This window comes from Solanum dulcamara, chromosome 11 (assembly GCF_947179165.1).
Source record: "Solanum dulcamara chromosome 11, daSolDulc1.2, whole genome shotgun sequence".
NCBI classification, from domain to species: Eukaryota; Viridiplantae; Streptophyta; class Magnoliopsida; order Solanales; family Solanaceae; genus Solanum; species Solanum dulcamara.
Window position 1 is genome coordinate 7764361 of NC_077247.1, and position 23811 is coordinate 7788171.

The 23811-nt window shown below is 37.3% G+C and overlaps 1 pseudogene; it reads left to right on the forward strand.

Annotated features, from left to right (window-relative positions):
• The first annotated feature begins 22627 nt into the window (after nt 1-22627).
• LOC129875331 (5S ribosomal RNA) lies at nt 22628-22747 on the forward strand (annotated as a pseudogene).
• Nucleotides 22748-23811: the final 1064 nt, after the last annotated feature.

Sequence of the window (23811 nt, forward strand, 5' to 3'; positions counted from 1 at the left end):
GATGGTACCGGTCCTATGATGGTCCTACAAATATGATTCATCGAATCCCTGATAGGGCTGGCTATATTGTATAATTTGAGCATGCATACTTTTTTGATTCACTGAGTACAGGTATAGGTTTTTGATTTGATATTTTATCCCCTGCTTATCTATTTCAGATATACTTCCAGTTATATTATGTTATGTTTTACATACTCAGTACATATGTCGTACTAACTCCTTTTTTTCGGGGGGCTGCATTTCATGCCTACAGGTATAGGTATAAGTTTTGGGATTCCGTCAGCTTAGAATTTCATTCATCTCAGCTGGAAGAGGCTCCATTGTATCGGAGCCTAGTTTTTGAAACTATCGCTGATGTATATAATTGATTTTGTTTATCCAGGGGTACGTCAAGGGTTGTTGATATTTGTATTGCTTCCGTGTTGAATAGGTTCGAAGGACAATGAGGCGAACTTGACAAAGAGTAAACCGTAAGAGGTATGTAAAACTATCTTTCTTTACTTTTGGCATGTCTTAGCCGTACGTGAATTGTATGTGAAATGTGGGGGTAATTCCATTCCAAGAACTCCAAGTACACCTCATAATCCCTATCCACTACTTGGTATTGGAACCCTTGCAAGAATTGAGTATTGCCTGTTAAGGCTTCTACGTGTTAAAAGTAGTGTGTGAAAAGTTATCTTTCCTTTCTCTTGATATGTACTTGGCATGAAAATGAGATTATGATGCCATGGTTGTTTACCAAGCCCCAGAATGGGCCGGGTACAAAATATATACATGATGATCACATGAAGGGAAGTACAGACTAAATAGAGCTTATTCTCTTTCTTTTTTCGGTATGTCCTAGTTGTAAGTTAAATATGATATGAGGTCCGAGGTAATTCCATTCTTAAGCATCTCTTATTTACTTCTGAATATTGAACTTCTATAGTAGTTGAGCTATTTTCTTGCAAACTTCTATATGTTAAAGAGGTACCAAATATACAAGCTCCAAGTCTTAAAGACTATATGATAAAGTATTTCTGATTACATAGGAGACTTGGCCTTACATTGGTACATGTCTAGGGTCCCCGAGGTTACAATTGGTATAGCTCATAATGGCATTTAGATTGTACTCGAGATGACTACACTACTACTCGGGTCCTTAGGCAAAAGCTTAACTTTCTTATTCTGTCGAGTCTTTGATAATGATTTAAATTACATATAGTTACTCACTACTCTACTCGTGAATACTATAACCCTTCTATCACAGAGTACTGGGCTAGGGTATATTCTCGTGCACAGTTAACTGCATTATCCACCGAGTCCCTCACTAAAAGGACGGGTACACTATACGAGGACATGATAATGCAATGATATGAAAAACTCACTGAGTCCCTCACTAGAGGGCCGAGTATATATGTATATATATGATGATGTGTTGTAATAAGGCGGTGATGGTACCGGTCCTATGATGGTCCTACAAATATGATTCACCGGATCCCTGATAGGGCTGGCTATATTGTATAATTTGAGCATGCATACTTTTTTGATTCACTGAGTACAGGCATAGGTTTCTGATTTGATATTTTATCCCCTGCTTATCTATTTCAGATATACTTCCAGTTATATTATGTTATGTTTTACATACTCAGTACATATGTCGTACTAACTCCCTTTTCTCGGGGGGCTGCATTTCATGCCTACAGGTATAGGTATAGGTTTTGGGATTCCGTCAGCTTAGAATTTCATTCATCTCAGCTGGAAGAGGCTCCATTGTATCGGAGCCTAGTTTTTGGCACTATCACTGATGTATATAATTGTTTTTGTTTATCCAGGGGTACGGCGGAGGCCCTATCCGCTATATGTTCTCATTGATATTTTTAGAGGTCTGCAGACATATATATGTGGGTTGTGTATGTCAGTTTGGTTCAGCTGGGTCTATATGATGTATGATATATGTTATTATGTTATGGCAGCCTTGTCAGCTTGTGTGCCCTTTCATGATGTGACACAATTGAAAAAGGCTACTGGTTTATGAAAATGTTATCATCCAATAGGATTCTATTGGATGGTGTATGTTATTTATATTTCGACTCGACCATAGCTGATAGACATGTATATAAGGGTTCAGATCAGACCCCAATTGCAGCCTACGGGGTTAGGTCATGATAATAACTTGGCATAGTCTTCGGCACAATAGGAAGTCTTAACCGGTAGGAAGTGAGCCAACTTAGTCATTCTATCAACAATTACCCAAATTGAATCATGACGCTTTTGGGTATGAGGAAAATTCACTACAAAATCCATATTCACATCTTCCTACTTTCAAGTAGGGATTTTAATGTCTTGGGCTAGGCCACCTAGCCTTTGATGTTCGACCTTCACTTTTTGGCAATTTGGACATTTGGACACGAACCATCCTTCTTCATGCCACCCCACCAATAGAACTCTTTAAATCTCACTACATTTTTGTCAAACCGTATGAATGGAGTATGTAGAATTATGAGCCTCCATCAAGATCAAAATCCTTAGATCATCTACATCTGGAACACATAGCCATCCTTGGTAGTATAGCATCCTATCTCCCCCTTGGGAAAAGACCTATACCTTCTTTTCCTTCACCAATTTCTTTAACTCAATAAAAGTCGGGTCAAGATCTTGCTTTGACTTAACATCCACCACCAAAGAGGATTCAGACCCACTTTGAACAATCATACCACCATCATCGGTACTATACAACTCCACCCCTAATCTAGCCAATCGATGAACATCTTTCATCAACTCCCTTTTCCTTTCATCAACATGGGCCACATTCCCCATAGACACTCTACTAAGTGCATCAGCAATCACATTGGCTTTACTCGAATAATAGTGCACACGCATGTCATAATCCTTGAGGAGTTCTAGCCATCTCCTTTGCCTTAGATTAAGATCCTTTTGGGTTTTCGCACATATTAAAGACTTTTATGATTGGTATATACATCCACATGCACCCCATAGAGGTAATACCACCAAATTTTAAAAGCAAGAATAGTGGCCATTAATTCAAGGTCATGGGTAGGGTAGTTACGCTCATGCACCTTTAATTGCCTAGAAAGTATAGGCTATGGCCTTGCCATTTTGTATTAAGATACAACTAAACCAATCTTTGAAGCATCACAATTAACCACAAACCCTTCTAATCCTTCCAGTACAGTCAAAATAGGAGCAGAGGTAAGTCTGTTATATCCCATACTTTTATAGATTAGAATGTTTTTAAGATCCTCTAAAGCTTCCATGTGATCCATATTATCCATGACGTTATCAAATGATCCTAAGGAAGGGAGGATGTAATGCCTCATATTTTGCATAGACTAGTTCTATGTGAGTAGTGATGGTTTGAAATAGGGTTGGAAGGATTTGAAAAGGGATCGAGGCCAAATAATTTTTCATAGTAATCGACTTACTTGCTTAAGCTACTGGTTCAGATGTCTTACATAATTAAGCTACTGGTTCAGATGTCTTACATAATTAAGCTACTTGATTACACAACTATCTTAAGTAGCAAGGATCACACAGTTTCTTAAGGTAAGACTAATTGCTAACCTCCTAAAAAGAACAAGTAGGTGATGCACCTACTTAGAATATATGGACTGAATTTTAAATAAAAAGGAAAAGTAGGTGATGCAACTACTTATAAACTTATGTCAGGAATTAAGGAGGTGATGCACCTACTTTCTTAAAGTAATGGATAAGATCATTCTGGGATGCGAGATAGAGATTTTTATTCCCAACTTTAATTAATACACGAATTGGTTATAAATTTTATTTGGTCTAGAAATATTAGTGGAACACATGTAAACTAAGGACACATATCATAAGGGTAGACACGTGTCCAACCCCTAAGGCTGCATATATAAGCCTAGTAATGACTAATTAGCTATTCATTTATCTCATTCCTCTTCAACCTAACCTAGAGAGAAAGAAAGAGAGTCCAAGCCATGGTAACTCACGGCCATGGCTGAGGCAAATCAAGCTCCCAAATTTTGATCCATAAATTAATTCTCTAAGATATTTTCAACCAATCGGAGGTGATTAACAACGTGAATTAATCATTGGAGTAGCAAGAAGGCCTAACATGTAATCCATAAGTTTCAGCCAACTTAAGGAGACAATTTGTTAAGGTAAGAGTTAATCATTTTCTATATGTTTTCGGATGAATTTGGACGTGTAGTGAATGTGTATTGGATGTATGAAATTATGTATGTTGGTGTTAGAGTGTTGTTGAAGCCATAAGGTCTGTTTTAATTGAATTTGGCGAGTTGATTTTATTTAGTATTTAGTTGTTGTTGTCATGGATTATGTGATGAGGATGAAGGAATTAAATGGCTAAAGTTGAAGTTGTAATGGTTTGAGGGCTGTTGTAGAACTTGGTGTAATGTTAACAAAGTTTTCTTGCATTTGAATGAGTGATTTTGCTATCGTGTGACTGCTGTTATATGCCATTAAATTAGATGAAAATCTTGTATGAAATAATGTATAAGAATTGTAGGTGGGTTGCTTGGCGTGTTTGTAGGTTTTTGTAAAATTTTTGAGCATCTTTTATGTTTCTAGTTAGGGGTTGTTTTGATATGTCATTGTTGTTCTTATTGAGCTTAGAAGATTAAGTATGACTAGAGTTATTGCATTGGTTGGACTGTTAGAATATCTTTCGATGAAACATTAAGACTATGGATCATTAAAGATAACTTGAATAAGTGGTAGTCGTATGTGAATTGTTTTCGAATGTTGTGAATGTCAAGCTGTTTAAAATGTTATGTGAGCTGTTTGGAGTATTTTTTAATCTTGTCTTGGCTATCCTTAACATTGCATTTGAACGTGTGATTGTTACTGCTACTTGATGGTTGTATGGCTGGCTGGGATGTGAGAGGAGTGAAATATATAGGGGAGGTACTATCCAATTATCTAGAAATAACCTACTAACGATAAAGTATGTTTAATGCCTTTCCATAGCTTAACCATAGTGCTTAGCATCTTAATATATGTTGATACACCATGGGCAGCATATACGTATTGTGGCGAATAGGCGCTAAAGATATGTAAAATTATCCCTTCTTTCTTTTGGTATATCTTAGATATAAGTGATATATGATATGAGCTTTGGGATAATTTTTTTCATCGGTTCTGAGTATGATTCATGATTCTTATTCACTTTTTGATGTTCAAACTCTGAAAGTAGTTGATCTACTACCCATGATTCTTCTATACATTGGACAGTATTTGGTATGTGAAAGTTCCTATTCTTAAAGACTCTATAATGATTAATGTTTATAACTTTCGTAAGTTATTCCCATTATCTTGATGCGTGTCTATGATCCCTGAGGCTTTATCTAATATGGTTCATACTAAACATAAGTATCTCCCTAATACTGAAGTATTGATTAGTATACTTATCTATTGAGTCTCAAATGATGATCCAAATGTATATGGTTACTCACTACTTTGCTTGTGCATAGTGTTATTACATCTCTCACCGAGTTCTAGGCCAATTATGTTATCACGTACATTTTACTATATTATTCACCAAGTCCCTCACTAGAGGGGTCGGGTACTATGATGATATAATGACACAATGATATGGTTATGGCATCGAGTCCTACGATGGCCTGATACGGTATATGTACGCACGACTTTATTCACTAAGTCCTTTACAAAAGAGCCAGGTATGGTATATGTATATGATGATATGATAATATGATAATATAATAATATGATTATGGTACCGAGTCTCATAATGGGTCGGGTATGGTATGTGATAATTATATGCATAATTAGTTTCGTAAGACACAAGTATAGTGAGCTCTTGATTATCATACTTGTCTCCTGGACTCTCTACTTCAATTACAATCTTTCTTATTGTATCTCATGCTTTATATACTCAGTACATATCTTGTACTGACCCCCTTCCTCCTGGGGGGCTTCATTTTATACCTGCTGGTATAGATACTCGCTTCAGTGATACACCAGCCTAGGATTCCTACTTAGCTGTCTTGGAGTGCTCCTTTATCCTAGAGCCTAGACTTTTGGTACGGACCCTTTTTGATGTATATATATATATATATATATGTTTATTCAGGGGTACGGCGGGGCCCTATTCCGCCATATGATACTTTTGATACTCCTAGAGGTCTATAGACATATATGTGGGTTTTGTGTATATGTGTTCGGTTATGCTTATAAAACTTGTATTTTGGGACGTTCTCATTCGTAGAGGCAGTCTTGTCGGCTTGTGTATGTACATATTTTGGGATGTTGTATGTAGTGACAGCCTTGTCGGCTTATGTATTATGATATTTTAATCGATTGTGAATCCTCAGGAGACAAGTTACCCTAATACATGTATGTAATGCTTGAGATGACATCCGATTTTCACAAAGTCTCCAAATTGTGTTTGGTTTCAGTTTGACGATGTCTAACAGATACATATATGAGTACCCAGCTCGGGCACTAGTCACGGCCTATGGGGTTGGGTCATGTCATAACCTGACCTAGGTCCTAGTGGTAACGTAGCGATTGAAACCCTGAAGGGCTCCTACCAAGCCTCTTGTACATATCATAAGTATTCATAAGGTAAAGCAAAAGCGGAAACATCATAAGAGAGTTTAAATCATGAATAGAAATTCAAGAACAACACATGACAACATAAGCTCAAAACATTTGTCCAATTAGATGCCTCTACTCATGAATATGGGCGGGGACTAAGACATGTCCCTAGCTAACCCTCAATATAAAACATAACAGAAAGTCTTCGAAACAATAACCAACTCGATGACTAGTCCCTGATAAATAAGGACTCACCACAACCACTGCCGAATAGAAAAGTTTAACTAGCCACGTGGATGAATATGATTTTCAACCTCAACCCCTACATTAAGAGACAGTGTAGGCAAAAAGTATGCATTAGTACATTGGAATATACTAAGTATGTAGGCAATGCAATGCATAGAAAACCATGTTTGTACAAATGACCATTTTAAATAGCATGATAGGAGAAGTAGTAAAAATCATAAGTAGTCTTTAAGAAGGAACAATGCATAATAAACCATAAGAGTATTATATAAAGTAAAAGATAGGACTAGTCATTTAGAACATTAAAAGGACCTAGATATGTGGGATAGGAACCATAACCGACAATAAGACCATACGAGCTATACCATGAAATCCCAAAGTTACCCCTACATCAGAGGAAAGGGGGAGACTACTTTCCAAGGTAGACTCCTACATGCCTAAGCGGATCCACTAAGTGATTATGAAAACTGGTACTCACCCCTAGTTCTTAGACTCGGGTACTCACCTCCAATCCTTGATATTTTGGATACTCCCTTTATTCCTACGATAGTACATAGTTCAAGATACATGAGGTTGCTACTAGGGATTTTGGTAGGGCCCCTACCTCAAGTCCCCTTGGTGCTAAGTCAAATCCTACGGAATATATATATATATATATATATATATATATATATATATATATATATCATAGAAATCATAATTGACATATATCATAGTCTTGATCATAGATTTGAAAATCATAAGTAGCTCATTTTCATAACATAAGTGCAATGTGGGTATTGTCCTTTCACATTACAAATCATACATACATCGTTCATATCATTAGGCCTTAAGGCACCACATTGGACCCTAAGTCACCCTTTTCATAATTTGCATGAAAATTGACATTCAAAACATACTTATAGTCCATGATCATAGTTGAAATACATAATCATAATTCATACTTGGAAATTCATGTTCATACCTTATACTTGAAATTAAGGTAAGACATGAATGCATGATCAATTGACTTGAAAATCCTGAAATTGACTTGAAAATTATGAAATTGACTTAAAAACATGCATGATCATAAATTTTCTTTCAGCCCATACATAATTCATATAGACAATATCATTAGGAAGTATAATTAAAAATACTCATATTTTACATCATGAACCCTAGAAATCAAAATAGGAGAATTCATAGAAAAACTTTTCAATTTAATGCAATAACCATCAATTTATATTAAAATAGACTCATGATCATTCTTTGAATCAAAATTTATGCAATAGAAATATTACGTAGTTTCCTGGGGCTAGCAGTATATTACAGGAGATTTATGGAGAACTTTTCTTCAATTTCCGCACCTTTAACAAGGCTAACTCAAAAGGTGGCTAAGTTCTAGTGGACCGATACTTATGAATGAAGCTTTCAGTCGCTGAAAGATAAGTTTACTACGACCCTAGTTCTAACTCTACCTGAAGGACCAGATGGCTATGTTACTTATTGTGATGCTTCCAATGTTGGGCTAGGTTGTGTACTAATGCAACATGATAGAGTCATAGCCTATGCCTCCCAGCAGCTCAAGAAGCATGCAAGGAATTATCCAACTCATGATCTGGAGTTAGAAGTAGTAATTCATGCTTTGAAAATATGGAGGCACTATCTATATGGCGTACATGCTAATATCTATACAAATCATAAAAGTCTCCAATACATCTTTAAGCAGAAGAAGCTGAATGTATGACAAAAAAGATGGTTGGAGTTGCTGAAAGATTATGATGTTGACATTCTATACCATCCAGGGAAAGAAAATGTTGTAGCAGATGCACTCAGTCGTAAGTCCGTAAGATTTGTCACTTAGATAACCTTGGAGTTTGTTTGGCTGATTCGGATGATGGTAGAGTTTCTATTCGATGAGTTTCTGAATTCTCTATCATGAAAGAAGTAAAGCAATGCCAATATGAGGACCATGTCCTAGCATAGTACAAGGATGCAGCTCTTCAAAAGAAAAAGACTTCATTCGAGATCACACCTAACAGGGTGCTAAGATATAAGGGAAAAATATGTGTACCCGAGATTCTAAGGCTACGATAATAGATAATGGGAGAGGCACACTTTGCCCATTATTTAGTTCATCTAGGGTCAACCAAGATGTATCATGACCTCATATGTTGATATTGGTGGGATGACATGAGGAAGGACATAGCAAAATTCGTAGCCGAGTGCTCGAATTGCCAATAGGTCAAGATTGAGCATCAGAAGCCTGGTGGACTACAACAGGATATGGAAATCCTGACTTGGAAATGGGAAGCAATTAATATAGACTTTATTACAGGCTTACCTTGCACTCTACAGAAGTATGATTCCATATGGGTTATTGTAGATAGGCTGACAAAATCAGCCCATTTCCTTCCAGTTAGAACCACATATTCAGCCGAGGACTATGCGAAGTTATATATTAAAGAAATAGTAAGACTTCATGGGGTCCTCACATCTATTATATTGGACAGAGGAGCTCAATTTACCACTAACTTTTGGAGATTATTCCAAGAAGGATTGGGGACACAAGTAAATCTTAGTACAACATTTCACCCTTAGACTGATGGGCAGGCTGAACGTACTATTTAGGCACTAGAGGATATGTTGCAGACTTGTATCATTAACTTCAGAGGCTGCTGGGATGACCATTTGCCACTTATCGAGTTTGCCTATAATAATAGCTATTATTCTAGCATCCAGATGGCACCGTATGAGGCTTTATATGGAAGGAAGTGTAGGTCATCTATTAGTTGGTTTGATATAGGTGAAACATGACTAATAGGCCCAGACATGGTTAAGCAACCTATGGATAAAGTGAAACTCATTCAAGAGAGGTTATTAGCAGCCCAGAGTCGATAGAAATTATATATAGATAATCGACGTCGATCTTTAGAGTTTTAGGTTGATGATTGGGTGTTCTTAAAGGTGTCACCCATAAAGGGGGTAATGAGATTCGGCAAGAAAGGGAATCTTAGCCCAAGATATATTGGTCCTTATAAGATTATTCTTAGAATAGGCAAAGTTGCCTATGAGTTGGACCTACCATCAGATTTGGAAGCAGTACATCGAGTCTTTCATGTGTCTATGCTTTGCAAATGGACTTGTGATCCTTCTAGAGTATTCTCCGTGGATGATGTCCAAGTGACAGAGGAACTATCTTATGAAGAACACCCTATCACCATACTTGATTGCCAAGTTAGAAGGTTGCATACCAAGGACGTGGCCTCCGCCAAAGTAATGTGGTGAAATAAGAATAGAGAAGAGATGACCTAGGAAGCTGAAGAAGAGATGAAACATAAATATCCTTACCTGTTCCTTATGTCTATAGGTAATCTAAACTCCTAAATTGATTAATAAGAAGCCTATGGATGACAACTATTACAAATATTTCTTGAAATCCTTGTAAGACCTTATGATATTAATTAACATTCGGGGATGAATGTTCTAAAGAGGGGAAGGATGTTATACCCCGCATTTTTGTACATCGGAACATGTTTTTTTTAGTGTCTCTAAAGTGTCCATGTGATCCATGTTATCTAGGAAGTACTATGTGAGTAGTGATAGTTGGAAATAGGTTTGGAAGGATTTAAAAGGAGTTGGAGGCTAAACAATAAGCCATGGTAATCGACCTACGTAAGCTACCAGTTTTGATGTCTTACATCATTAAGCTACTTGAGTACATGTCGAGCTTAAGTAGCCAAGATTACATAGGTTCTCAGGGCGAGACTAGATTACGAACCTACGAAAGAGAGTAAGTAGATGATACACCTACTTCAAGTAAGTGATGCACCTACTTGGCATAAGTAGGTGATGCACCTACTTGGCATAAGTAGGTGATGCACCTACTAAGGTAGACCCCATCAAGACACATGGCAGCAGTGGGGTGGGTTCATGGATGAGCTGGATGTGTAGGGGCTGGACACGTATCACTCTTAGGGGTTGGCATGTGTCACTTCCAGAGGTGGTGATATAATTTTAACTAATGACTAAGGGTTTCATTTCTTATCTTCAAACTTTGAGAATTTTAGAGAGAAAGGAGAAGAGAGCCACGACCATAGCTGCAGCAAGGTAAGGCCTCTAATTTTAATCCATAAATTAATTATCTAAGGTATTCTTCAATCAAATAAAGGTGTTTAACGAAGTAAATTAATTGTTGGGGAAGCAAGAAGGTCCAACGTGAAGCCATTAACTTTCGGCCTAATAGAGAAGCCAAGTTGCTAAGGTAGGGTTTCTTTCTTTCAAATTGGAGTTAATGGTATTGTAATGGAAAGATTACTTTGTATTAAGTAGGGTTGAAAGTAAGAAAATTACATGGTGTTATATTTGAAGGTAATTCGTGTATGTTGAAGGTCTGAAAATCTAGCTATGGATAGGTGCTATTATTTGCAACCATGTTATTGTCACGACCCAAGCCTAGGCCTAGACGTGACATGGCGAATGAGGAACCCAAAAGTACCTCAAACAAGCCTCTTAGCATTCTTTTAGCCTTTCATAGGTAATGATGATAACTAAACAAGCGGAAATCATAATAGTAAATCTTCAACTTACATATGTCCAATAATACCTCTAACTTTTAGATTTAACGGGGCTAAGACAAGTCTCTAGCTCACCCTTAATCATAATAGAAGAAATGTCATCGTAAAATATCTCAACATATCATAAGCTAGAAAGATAAAGGAGTATTGTTCCCAGAATATGGGAACTCATCAAAAGTAGTCTTCAACGAAATCTTAACTAGCCACGTGGAGAAGAACGAGGAGGATCACTGGTCCCTACATGGTGATATTATGTAGGCAAAAGAATATGCGTTAGTACTTTAAATGTACTAAGTATGTAAGGATGCATGAACATTGAGGAAACATTAAAACATTTATGTAATATGGAACATAATGTAATGAATTCATAATAAATCATATATATATCCTTTAAAACATTTATTTTGTGGGAAAATGACCATAACCGACATTTAAGACCATGCGAGCTATTATATGGAATCCAACATAACCCCGTACGTTGGCCGGGGAGACTACTTACCGGGTAGAACTCCATCAACTTCATTCATTTCTTTAACTTTAACTTTAAGGGCTTTCATGGATCCATTAGCCTAAGCCTACAGGTCTCCTATGTTGGCACATAGTTAATGAGACAAGAGGTTGCTACTAGGATTCCCTTATTGAATCCCACCTCAATGACTCATTTGGTGCTAAGTCAACCCCACGGAATAGGCTAATACTTCAAAATAGTCATAGCATATAGCTTGAGAATTCAAATATCATATTTGGTAGAATAGCTCATTAAAACATTTGGTAATTCAAATATACAAGAATTGTCCTTATTGTATAAAGAATCCATCATTCATATCATTTCATCATTCTTTCATTTCATAAGACCCCCTTTTGATCATAGATATTGCTTTCATAAACATTCATTTGGAGTCAAAGCTTTCAAGCCAAACTTTATTGAAAACATAGTAAAACTAGGTGGGTTCAAATCACTTCAACTTGCAAATATATATGTAAATAAATATACATAAATACTTTGAAATCCATTAATTAAAAATCATGCTTTAAATAACCCACCATGAATTTTAAGAACCTTTAAAGAGATAAATAGAGAAATTACTTGCAAACCATCAATTCTTACATATGAAATTATGTTGCATCAAAATAGACCAATAATTATTAGTTTAACCATAATTCATGCTATTAAGTAAAAATAAGAATTACCCACAATAAAATATTACTTGAAATCAAGAGATTTAAATTGAAAGAGTTTTTGGACTACATGGGTGGAAGAACCCACGAATAAACACCCACATAACTTAGAGTAAAGCTTAAAGAAAATAAACATAGTTTATCATATAATTAAAATACTTTAAGCATGAGAGTGGAAGATATACTCTCATTGAAGCCTTACATACCTAAAATTTGAAGCTTTAGTCGAAACCGAGGGACTTAATGAACACTCTTGAGTCCTAGCTTTTCTCCTCGTCAGAACATTTTGTGTACTATCCGGAGTATATGAATTACCGGAATAGTATTTCTTCACTACTAAGAACTAAAACTATATTTGAGAATGAGTAAAGAAGTGTATACAAAGAAGAGTTGCTTGAGAAAGCTTGATGAATAAAATGAGGAAATAAGGTAGGTATTTATAGGTGTAGAAGAGGGAACTAACAATAAATAAAAATAATTACAAAGGATGATCTTGAAAATTCAATTGAGGATTTTGATGTCATGGATGATGTCAAAGGGTTCTAGATCTTTCCATGGTAGATGAGATGAGTTCTCTTTACCAGAATACTCTTTTTTAGAGTTGCGTTTGAATAAGATAAATTCCTTATTAGGAATTTGTCACATAAAAATTGTAGATATGGAATTCTAGTTTCATGTCGTTCAATAATCAACCAATTTGGAGCAACCTACAGTGAGATATGATTTTTCTTCTATAAATACTCTATTCCATCACAGCATCCTGTCTTATAATAATTAATTTATTTGACCTACTTAACCTCTGTAATTTAAAATATGATCTCACAAAAGTTGTAGGTAATGATATTGTGGTTACTCAAAAATTTGAATCATCTAATTTGGACCATCCTATGAAATGTTATAACCAAAATATAGAGGTTGAATTATTTTTTTGGTGAGAATTAAAATATCGTATACAATTTTTTTAGGGGATGTTACAGTTATACTCCTTTCCATGTGGTTGTGGTTTTACGAAATAAAGATCAAAAATCATAATTTGATGTCATGATTTTGGATGGGTTGTTTGAAACTTGTATTGAGTAATGTTGAAGTAGTTTTATTGTATATGAATGGTGGTTGTCGTTATTGGTGTGGCTGTGCTAATCGGAGGTTAATTGGAAGCTCGAGTTAGGCGAGTTATATAGGAGAAATGTTGCCTGATTTCCGTTAAGTTCTTAACTAACCAAAATATTAATCTAGAAGTGTGAACGAGGAAATGATTCCTATGGGTAGTTGGTTATAGATTTATAAGGTAGAAAGTTGTAGTTTATTAATAATAGTATTACTTTGGTGTTAAATAGATTCAAAGGGTAACGAAGCAAGCGTGGTTACGGTTGATCCATAAAAGGTATGTAAAGCCTATCCCTTCTTTTCTTTTGGCATGTCTTAGACATAAGTGATATGTGATATAAGCTTTGGGGGTAATTCCATTCATAAGCTCCGAGTATGATTCATGACTTTTATTCACTTCTTGACGGTAAAACTCTTGAAGTAGTTGAGCTACTACACTCGAGCCTTCTATATGTTGAATAGTAATTGGATGTATATTATAAGCTCCTATTCCTAAGGACTCTACGATGAAAAATGTCTCTGATTTCATAAGCTATTTGCATTGTATAGATACATGTCTATAATTCCTGAGGCTCCATTTGATATGATCTATAATGACATTTAGAGGGTACTTGAGATGATTACTACCCTAATCTTCAAGTGATGGTTTGCTTGATTACTCTATTGAGTGTCAGATGATGATTTAATTTGCATATGGTTATACAGTACTCTGCTTGTGCATACTGTAACACATCTTTCACCGAGTCTCGGGCCGGGCATGTTATCGTGCGCAGATTTATTGCATTGTTCACTGAGTCCCTCACTAAAGGGCCGAATAAGGTGTATATATATATATATATATATATATATATATATATATATATATGATGACATAATGATGTGATGATGGCATCGAGCCCCATGATGGGCCAAATATGATACATGTATATGATAGATTCACGGAGTCTATAATGGGCCAGATATGATATATTATATGATCATGCATGATTTTATTTCGTAAGGCACAAGTACAGTGATTTCTTGAGTATCATACTTGTCTCCTGATATGTTATGCTTCATATACTCAGTACATATATCGTACTGACCCCTTTTCTTCGGGGGGCTGCATTTCATGCCCGCAGGTACAAACTCGCATTTTGGGGATTTGCCAGCTAAGGATTTCCACTCAGTGATTTTAGAAGTGCTCTATTATGTCGGAGCCCAGATTTTTGGTATTGATCTTTTGAAGTATATATTCATTTATTCGGGGGTATGGCGGGGGCTCTGTCCCGCCATATGATACCGTTGACACTCTTAGAAGTCTGTAGAAATATGTGTAGATTGTGTGTATATGTGTTCAGTTATGTTTATATGACTTATGTTTTGGGATGCTCCCTTTCATAGTGGAAGCCTTGTCGGCTCGCGTATATGTATATAATGGGATGACCACACATGCTATGACAGCCTCATCGGCTTATGTACTATGTTATCTATTGATAAGTTGTGTCTCCTCAAGAGACGAGTTGTGCCAATATGTAAACATATGACAGTTTGAGATAATATTCTATCTCTTTAAGTTATAAGTTAAGCATGATTTACTTATAGTTAACAGGGGTACACGCAAGTGTCCAGCTTGGACACCAGTCACGGCCTACGGAGTTGGGTCATGACAAACTTGCAGTAGATTAGCATTAATAATATCCCTAGCATGTTTGGAAAAATAGTTCATTCATGCCATCAGGCCCTGCAGCTGAGTTGGGGTTCATAGAGAAAACAATTATTTTAATCTCCTCCATAGTAGATAAGGATTGAAGAGCATCATTCTGAATTTCTGTGATCATTCCGGAATACATTGGAGAGCCTGTTCATGAATATATTTTTCCTCTCTAGTGAAGATTTGTTAAAAGTGCTCACAAGCAGCTTTAGTAATTACCTCATCCTCTTGTAACCAACTCCTTTCCTCATTTTGGATTTTGTGGACGTGAAGTTTCCTCCTCCTACCCCTAATTAAGGCATGGAAGTACCTGGATTTAGTGTCCTCTTTGTTAAATGAGTGTAGTTGAGTCTTTTGCTTGAGCATAAAATCCTCCAATTTCAAGTATCTTATGTATTCAGCATTGATGACATGGATGTTAGCTCTATTATCATCAGACTGCATGTTAATAAGATCCTCTTCAACTTTTCTTGCCTTTTCCTCATATTATTTCACCTTAGCATAGATATCTCTAAATTCAGCTTTGGACCAGTTGCTAAGGGTGGCTACAATCTCTTCATTTTCTGATGGAAAATCCATATTGGATTACCTTCCAAGTCCCTTTTTCCAGCAGTTAGTAACAGTTTCCTTGAATGAAGGTTAATCAGCCCAACAATTAAGAAACTTAAAGTATCTGATGGGATTGTGCTGAGTCTCTATCATTTCCATAAGAAGTGGACAATGGTCAAACTCAAAAGAATGAAGATGAGTGATAGATGTGACAGGCATTATATCTAACCCCTTATCATTAACCATTGCCCTGTCCAATCTCTTCCAGATTCTAAAATTAATAACCCTTAGATTGGACCAAGTATATTTTTGGCCACTGAAACCAATATTTATGAGACCACATGCCTCAATAACACTGATAAATTCAAGGCTCTTTCTCAATTGTAGATGACACCTCCAAGCTTCTTTAAAGGGGCAGTTATAACATTAAAATCTCCTACAGTACACCAAGGTAGGGAGGTGCTAGACTGTTGGAGTAAACTGTCCCAAAGAGGACTTTTGAGTTGGTCTTTACACTTGACATAGACAAAAGTGATGATAAAAGGATGGAGGGACAAAATATGGGAAATCTGACATGTGATATGTTGCTCATCATTACCAAGAACTTTACAATCCATATCCTTGGTCCAAAACAACCTAATTTTTCCTTTAGTATTATGTAAAGCATGATCTATTTGGAGATAGTTTCTGAATTTATAGAGGTGAGAATTGTCAGAAAAAGGTTCTAGAATAGAAATGAGAGAAAATTGATAAATATTTTTGAGGGTTTTGATTCTTTCCATGACACCTTGTATATTAACACTCCTAACATTCCAAATGTAACTACTAATCATTGAGATATTTTGGATTTAAAACACCTTGTGATTGGTCTACCAGCAGGAGCAGAATTGGTAGGACTAGTCTCTTTGGTGGTGAACTCAGTTTTGTGAAATCCTCTAAGAGATGGCCCTTGATTGTTAGTCACTTGTTGGATCTCTTCCTCCATTCCAGTGGCACTAGAAGGACTGAAAGCTCTGATCAAGTGTTCACTGATCGCTTCATCCTCATCCTACTCCTCTCCTAAATGGTTGTCTTTATCAATCTCATTTTCAGAGTCTAAAACTCTATATTCATCAAATTCAGGAGAGGGGGTAGGTTTGGTATTGAGTGTATACTTGGTACTAGAGATATTAGGATTTTGATTAGGAGGTGTATTCAGATTATGGGGATTATATTGGGTAATACCCATCCAAATCTGATCATCCTCCAATACAAACCATTGACTCATATCCTTAGCCATAGGTTCTTCTTGTTGAGCATTAGTTCCACTAGGTGTCTGAGATTCCACCATGTTGAGATTCAGTTCCTCTTTTTTCTTTTTGATAGCATCTCTTCTTTTTTTGCTCAATTTGTTCTTCTTAGCAGTAGAACCCAACTTACTAGTGTTGGCTAGTGAACCCATGTCCTTAGCCATAGTTCCTTTGTTCTGAGCTTGGTTATCAGCAGCAGTAACTTGAGTATTTAGTTGGAGCTCAGTTTGGTGGAGGCTGACATTAGTATGAGAGATGATAACATGTCACGACCCAACCTCGTAGGCCGCGATTGGGGTCCGGCCTGGACCCCCCATATATATATCTATCAGATGTGGTCACATTGAACTGTAAATAAAATAATATCATATAACAGAGCCCCACTAGGCGATAACATTTTCATAAACCTGTAGCCCTTTTCGCTTGTATCACAACATGATAGGGCACGCAAGCCGACAAGGCTGCTATAACATAATAACAGATATCATATATCATGTAGACCCAGCTGAATCAAACTGACATACACAACCCATATATACATATCTGTAGACCTCTAAAAATAATAATGACAACATATGGTGGGACAGGGCCCCCGCCGTACCCCTGAATAAATAAAACAATGATATACATTAGTGGCTAGTGCCAAAACTAGGCTCCGATACAATAGAGCCCTTTTCAGCTGAGCTAAGCGGAATCCTAAGCTGACGGACTCTCAAAACTCGTACATGTACCTGCGAGCATGAAACGCAGCCCCCCAAAGAAAGGGGGTCAGTACGACATATGTACTGAGGATGTAAAACATAACATAATACAATTGGAAGCATATCACAAGTAGAGAAACAGGGGATAAACTATCAAAATTTGAAACCTGTACTTGTACTCTATGAGTCATAAAAGCATGCATGCTCAAATTGTATAATATAGCCGGCCCTTTCAAGGATTCGGTATATCATATATGTAGTATCAGTATTAGGCCCCGCGCCATCATCACCTTATTACAACACATCATCATCATATATATATACATATGTACCCGACCCTCTAGTGAAGGGCTCGGTGTACAATGCAGTGAGTTGTGCACGATAACAGACCCAACCCGAAACTCAGTGAAAGAAGTGCTATAATATACACGAGTAGAGTAGTGAGAAACAAAACACAGTTTAAATCATTATCTGAGACTCAATGAAGTCAACAAGTGAACCATCACCTGGGGAGTAGGGCAGAAAGTATCTGACGTATACTCTCTAACTGTCACTAAGGACTATGTAAAAGGGAGTTTTTAGAAATCTTAGACATATGCCAATGTGAAATTATAGTAGTCCGAGCATTGATTATCTTAGAGCCTTTCTTTTTTACAAATAAGAGTTTAGTCGAATCAATTATTATACAGTCATATAGAAGACTCGAGGATAGCAGCTTACTACTTTAAAGTTTAACATTCAAAAGTGAGTGAGGGTCCTGAAGTCATATTCAGAACTTGGGAATGGAATTACCCCCAAAGCTCATATCATATCCTGCTTACATCTAAGACATGCCAGAAGAGAAAAGATAGGCTTTACATACCTATACCAAAAACATACCAAGAGAAGCTTCACATACCTCTTGGGAGTTACTCTTTATCCTGCTTGTCCCTTCGTCCTCTGAACCTATTCATTATGAAAGTAATACGAATATCAACTACTCTTAGTTTTCCAGCATCTTAGGTTACACCTTAGTATTAATGGAATCTATTTCCTTAGTTGTTTCCTCGACTAGTTCTTTAGTTTGTCAAGGCGTTAACGAAAATTGGACAGTACCTCCCCTATAATGTGCCCTATCCAAATTTCCAATTAGGTCCCTAAGACCTACAGCCAACCAATAACAACAACCTGCAGCATATTTTTAAGTAATCCATACCAACAATATACAACATAAATTCCAAACGACTTATTCAAATATACTATATCACAATAGGGAGTCTAGCCTTTATTTTGTAACGCCTTTTATTATACGCAATGAGGGGTAGTGTGGATGAAACCAGCAACATCCACATCCCTTTTAGAATGCATTTAGACCCTGCAACAATACATTACACTGTTGCAGCAAGAACTCACTCAAGATTATCAAAACGTGAATTCTGGATAGCGTACTATTTTACCTTGTCTCTTCATTTCGAAGGGGTAATGGAGGGAAACAGGATTTATGTCCTCATGAAAGTTATAGACATGTTTCTTAGGGTCGCATACAATTTTGAATCACCCCTACATCAATTTTGTACAAAATGATATGCCGAAAACACCAACAGCAATCCGTGTAAGATTTCCAAACCCAAAATCTGGGAAGTACCTCCTCTACACTTCATCACCCTTTTTCGAGAAGCTAAAAGCAAAAATGGATTTGAAAGTATAAATGAAAGTTATATACCTATGAAATAGGTTTCCAAAACATATGGAATCACCCAAAATGAAGCTATACACAAGAAGTTATACTAATATTACTAACAACTGTTCCCTCCAAAAACAGGTTTGTTAACTAGTTTTTAATATTTTCTCTCTTTGTTCTTTCAATTTTCTCTCAAGTTCAAAGCTGAAGAATTAATTCCATATACATCGTAAGACACATATATACATCTCTATATATTGACAAACACCATAGATAATTAATTCACGGAGAAAAATTGAAGAACTTACCTTTAATTTCTCAAAATTGTGGCTGCCTTGTTCCTTGTGTTCTTCACGTTTTTTTCTCTTTATTTTGGCTGGATATTTTGATGTAAAATATGACTAAGAGTCACTTAACACACATATATACCCCTCTTTAGAAGGTGCAACATGGCAGCCCCCTAGGGTGACACGTGGCAACCTTTTAGGGTGCCACCTCAATCCTTGTGGCCAATCACATACTGCCATGTGGCAGCGGGGTCCACCCCAAGTAGGTGAGTCACCTCTTGCTCATCACCTGATTTCTTGAGGTGCTTGCTTGTAACCTGCTTGCTTCACTTTCGTAAGTTCGAAAACTAGTTTTTGCTCCCTCTCATATGTTTGTAATCTCGTCTTATTTTAAGAGCCTATGTAATCCGTGCTACGCAAGCTTGGTACGTACTCCAATAGCTTAAGTATGTAAAACTTCCAAATTAGTAGCTTACGTAGGTAAATCGAGTCCTACGACTCATTACTTGGCCTCCAATTCCTTCCGGATTCTTATGACTCCATTTCCAACCTTCTCTACTATGGGGTATCACATTCTCCCTTCATTAGAGTCGTTTGGTAGTGTCGTAGCATATCCATCTCACATGATAATGTCTAATGAACTTATGAGACATTCCGAGTTTTAAAAGCCTAGGGTGTAACATCCTTCCCCCCTTTAGAACATTCATCCCCGAATGTTAGACAAAACGTCCCTTAACACCTTATACAAATCGTAGGGAGATTCTTTATTGTTTCCATAATACATACTTCTACCCAAGCACTTAATATACGAGTTTCCGGAGTTGGGGTTAGCTGCTGACGTCGGGAATAGGTGAGAATACTTGTGTTTCATGCTCTCTTCAGTTTCCCCGGTCACTCTCTTTCTGGTTTTGGTTTTTCCACCATATCTTGATGAAAGGCACGTCTTTAGTCCACAATCTTCTAGCTTGTCGATCTAAGATAGCGATAGGTTGTTCCTCGCAGGATTCTATCTTCTGGACACCATCTATAGAATATACCCTAGGTGGCTCATCAGTACCTTTGCGAAGTATCTCCATCTGATGGACTGTGCGTATAGTTTCCAAATGAGGTGGTAAGCTCAACTTACCAGCCACGCTGCCCACTTTATGAGTAACTTGATACAGTCTAATATATTTTGGGTTAAGTTCCCTTTTCTGGGTGACTCCGTTATGAATATCCAATCATCAATTTGAACTCTGAATGTCGACGTCGATTATCTGTATATCATTTCTGTCGACTCTAGGTTATTAGTCAATAGTTTACTTAATCCTGTTCGGCCTATCGGCTTAGTATTTTCCCCAACAGGGGGACTCATATACTCTGCCTTACAACATCTTGTAGGGGGGTCATCTGAATACTAGAACGGTAGCCCTTCTCGTAGGTAAACTCAATAAGTGGTGGATGATAGCCCTAGCTACACTTAAAGCTATCCTCATAAGCTCGCAATATATTTTCTAGCAGTTGATAGTATGCTCAGCCTATTCAGTAGCCCATGGAAAATGCGGTACGAAGGCCTGTCGGTGCTTCTGACCTCTTCTTGGACTGATCTCTAGACGTTAATCATAATTGAAGTTCCTTTATCTGAGATATTAGCTGGGAAAACCTCACAGAACCTTATTACCTTCTTGTCCTATAACTTCACCTAGTTCCAGCTGCATAAGTGGTTTTGTTTGAAAGCAAATAAGCTGATTCGTTAGCCTCGTATAGTCCTTCTCAACTCTTTTCAGAACTTTAACTGGCATTCGCTCTTTTGGGTCCTTCTCCCCTTTTTTCCAATCCTTAGGGTTGGCTACCGAATAATGTTGCAGTCCCCTCATATAATGGCTCTCGTAGTCGTTCTGTGCTTTGTGTAACATGATCTGGTATAATTCCGAAGGAATTTTGGCATATAAGCTCGTCATCCTGTAGTAACTAATTAGTTTTGACAATTTCATTTAAACTCTTTCACCACTTTCCTTACCCCCACTTGTAATCCTCTAGACACATTACCCTGTGTCTTTTTCTCCCTTACAAAATGACGAGAGGGTACAAGAAGTATCCTAGCAGTATACCGCTAGTCCTCATGTTTTACCTCGACTTTTTCTCCCTTATCCTATATACGATGTCGGGGGAGATCATTGTCCCAATCGTGGCCATGTATTATGTCACCCGTAGTACCAATTCCATCTCGATAGTTTGGCTTAACCTATCTTTGCATCTCTCAGTAGTTAATTATAACTTGGGCTTCTTTGCCTGGAATAATAGCTATGGGGACTCCGTAAGGTCCTACCACTCTTTTACTCTACAATTTTACACTTTCTCGGTGGAGTAGGTAAACTTTGATCGAAGAGGCAGGGACTAATATCGTTAATCCACTAGTAACATTCCTTTTATAGCCATCTATCGATGGAGTGCGAAGTGAGTCTTGTAGTCCCGGTCATATTGTGGAATTTTCAACCTTGAGTATTACCTCATATCATCCGTAAATTACATCAACTGGTACCCTTACCTTTTGGGTTTTGCTTTTTCGCTCTCAGAGTTGGCTGCCAAGTAGTGTCGAAATTCCCTCATCCACTGGCCAAATAGCCATTTTGTGGTTTTCCTCTCATTAACTGGTACTATGTTGAAGAGCTGTGGCATTTGAATGTGTCGTCAGTTAGCAATTAGCTAATCTTTCTTATTTTGCTTAAGCCCCTGTTACAATTTCCTTAACGTAACATATAGTATTCCAGGAACATAATCTCATGTCGTTCCTCCGCCGCTAGTTCTGATTCTTCCATCGCGCGTGATCATACCAGCACTAACGCATTAAGTTCCATCCGAATTTTGAGGTTAAGCGTGCTGGGGTGAGAGTAATACTAGGATGGGTGACCTCCCTGGGAAGTCTTCGTGTCGTGTTTCATTGTAATCCTTGCCATAATGTGTGGGGCACTCTACTCAGCTCCAGATTAACCTCAGCGTTGTCTCGCGAGTCTTTATGTTTTGCCCTGTCCTTTTATCTATTATCTTGCATCCAGTATCGGCGTAGACCTTTAGCTCTACTATCCTCTATTCACTTTGTGTTCTCCTCATTTTCTACCACAGGAGGCTTTTTATTCCTTTTTCTTTGGTTATTTATCTATCGCAACATCATTTGCGACTAACTCTATAACCAACGTTTTGGCTTTTGGTCTAGCATGTTGTCATTATCCTTCGTAATGTCTCTTAAGTTGGTTGATATCCTTTCATGGTTACTCTTTTTCTTTCTTTTTATATACAGCCGCCTTCTAGTGTTATGTTGTTCAGGGTCTCGTCACAAACTTCACCTTACTTTTGCCATTTTCTCATTAACTTCCCCCCTTTAGAGGGTACTCGTACTTTCATTTATCTATACTTTGTTCTACATCTCTATGTCCAATCTCAATTTTTATCCAATTCCTTTCACCAATCTATTTGATACTGCATCATGTCCCCGTCTATCTGCATATTTTATAACCTGACTATCCGCGTATGGAGCCTTGACTAAATTACGAAGCGACGAGAACCTTTCCATATCTAATGTGATGTCTTGTCTACTAATTGGTACTCGAATAATGTGACCCAAGGGACAACTCGTCCAAGGCCACCTTCTACTTTTCCGTTTCCAAGAATTACTTAGCACCTGTAATCGTTCCAATTCTAATTAGGCAGTGCTAGTATTCCGACGATAACTACTTAAGGTTTTCTTGAAGTAATAGCATTACCCTAACCTATATCCTTTATTTCTTGGGGTGAATGTAGGTTACACCAATTATTCCTTAAGTTTGTCGTCCTCGTCCCTTAAGGGTTCCACTATTTCTAGGGCGACGTTGTGTACACGCGTCATTTTTTTGTATCTTAAGCCCCATACTCTTACTGCGTGCTCAACACAGGCTTTTAACTTAATCAATGTATACCAGGTGCGCCTTACTAGTGGTCCTACTTTATCCCTCTATAATTGTATCACA